Consider the following 2,862-nt stretch of genomic DNA (forward strand, 5'->3'; position numbering starts at 1 on the left):
GTTTCAGTGGTTCAAGTCACATAAAGATTCCCAAATGCTTCCCAAAAGAATTAAGTCAAAGTATTTCTATGGCTAAGGAAAAAAAATTAACACCATCCAAGATGTGTCCATCAATAAAGATATAACTCAAAAATTATACATTAACACACACACACACTTATGTACTCATGCTCACATGCACACATGCATGCACACCGACCTCAACAAGAAGATGGAAAGCTGTGAATGTTCCTTGGGGGAAATGATTCTTCCAGTAAACATTCTGAAGACACTGTTTTGACAGTGTATTTGTTTTTTTAGTTACATGAGCAACTCTTGCCCCCTAGGTTTGGTCTTTTGACAAGAGATTTGCAGGGGGGCAAAATGTAGAAACAGAAATAACTAAAAGCAATGACTTCCTAAAATACCTGGGACATTGAAAAATCTACTCTAATCAACTGAGCACCAAGTCTAACTAATTATTAAGTGAATGTTCAACACACTTGGGTTTCTTGTGCATTGACACTTAGAAATGTACATGTGAAGCACTCTCGCAGAAGAAAGTAGACAAATGGGGCAGGCTTCTGAGAAGGACTCTGGTGGTTTCTAATTGTCCCATAACTGCATTTTACAGAAGCAAGTTTGCCTCTCATTCTATCATTAGACTATCTTCATATAAAACAAATCTGCACTGCTTCATAAAGTCTGTGATCCCGTAACTCAAATAATTACCTAACAAGTCATCAAAACCAGATGCTGTGCTATCAAATCTATGTGCAAAGTGCTAGGCACTGACTAATTTTATCTCACTCCAAAGGCCCCAGTTAGTGATGTGTTGTTATGGCTGAGGAAAATCTGATGTGTTTACAGATTTGATAAACATATGAATCTTGCTCTGTGCTAAAAATTTCACAAAGTGTCTCAAGCTTTAAAAAAAAAAATCAGAAGTTGGCCTTTTCAATGATACGTGTTACAATTATGGTAATTACTTCCTACGTCCATAGTACAAAGCACATGTTGATAGTTCAGAATTTAGTTCTCAGACAGTTTGCAATGCTTCGAAACCCAGTACAGCATTGTTCTTTCATGTTTAAATAATAGGTCTACTTTCTTCCAGATGTTCTGGCTCAAGAAAAAAAATTGGGGACAATTCTTTTTTTTTTTTTTTTTTTATTATATGTAAGTACACTGTAGCTGTCTTCAGACACACCAGAAGAGGGAGTCAGATCTCATTACAGATGGGTTGTGAGCCACCATGTGGTGGCTGGGATTTGAACTCTGGACCTTCGGAAGAGCAGTCGGGTGCTCTTACCCACTGAGCCATCTCACCAGCCCGACAATTCTTGAAACTTGTATTTCATGCTGTTTCCTCTAAGATCTGGCACTTGACAAAACTTATGTCCTTGAACTATGACTGCATGGAGCAGGATGAAATAGAGCTTAACACAATTAAACCATAAAACTTTAATTGTGGTCGCACTAGTTCCCAAACATTATCTGGCCTAGTCCATTGGCTTCAGAATCCAGCACCAAATTTTCTCCCATCCCAGGCCTAAAGTCAGTGATCCCATGTGCTAATGTAGCATGTGTATTTCTCCTTTGGTTATTATTCTAACAGCTTGTCTACATACTCATCCCATACAGCTTGAGCATGAGGCCTTCTGGGGCCAACATAGAGTTCTCATGATGATGTAAGAGGCAGTTTCTTCCTCTGATGGTCTTCCTTGGTTTTCTCTATTAAGGTAGCATCTTCTAGAATCCTTTTAACCATACTTCTCAAACACACACACTTCCAGAATTTTAAAAGTCTTGCTTACAGGTACAGTGCTTTAAAAAAACATCTTTGAGTCAGCACCCTAACCTGAAAACAAAATTATTGATCATGCCAATCTATCAATCACAGACATTATAATAAGTGGTACATCAGGCACCTTAGCACATAATCTTGGCAAGAAAACTTGAGAACAAATAATTCTGAAATAAGTGGTTTAAAAGAAGTAGATTTAAGAGTGACTAATTGCACACTAAGGACCTTCCTACACAAAGTATTCTTTACAATTTGCTAAGTCTTTCATTTCTCTTAAAATAATGATCAAATGGTTTATTATACTAGAGCTTTAAAAGGCACAACTTGTAAATGGGCTGATTAGAGCTAAAGATTTTCTGTGTTTTTTTCAGTCTTTGCCAAATATACATATACATAAGCACCGTTTTTATGGAGACCCTCTTGCAATTAGAATTTCACATTTCGACAGACCTCTTCCTGTCTGAACAGCACAGGGGTGGCTGGGCGCGGGGTCGGCTGACAACCGCCAGCTACCCACCACACCCGCCACAAGATCTTGAGAATTCTGGTGAGTGGAACACAGCTTCTGCTCCAGTCCAATCGCGCGGGACCTGAGACTGCTTTGGTTAGGGAGGCAGAAAACCAGCCTGAGTAGGGCCACAAGCCTCTTCCGGTCTGACCAGCACAGGGGTAGCTAGGGCGCAGGGTCGGCTGACATTCTCCACCTACCCACACACGCCACAGGATCTTAAGACTTCTGGTGAGTGGAACACAGCTTCTGCTCCAGTCCAATCGCGTGGGACCTGAGACTGCTTTGGTTGGGGAGGCAGAAAACTAGCCTGAGTAAGGCCACAAGCCTCTTCCGGTCTGACCAGCACAGGAGTAGCTAGGGCGCAGAGTCAGCTGACACCCCCCAGCTACCCACGACACCCGCCACAGGATCTTGAGACTTCTGGTGAGTGGAACACAGCGTCTGCTCCAATCTTTAAACAGTGACAAGATAACAACTAACCCCAGAGATTACCAGATGGCGAAAGGTAAACGTAATAATCTTACTAACAGAAACCAAGACCACTCACCATCATCAGAACCCAGCA

Source organism: Mus caroli, chromosome 13 (genome assembly GCF_900094665.2).
Source record: "Mus caroli chromosome 13, CAROLI_EIJ_v1.1, whole genome shotgun sequence".
Taxonomy (NCBI): Eukaryota; Metazoa; Chordata; class Mammalia; order Rodentia; family Muridae; genus Mus; species Mus caroli.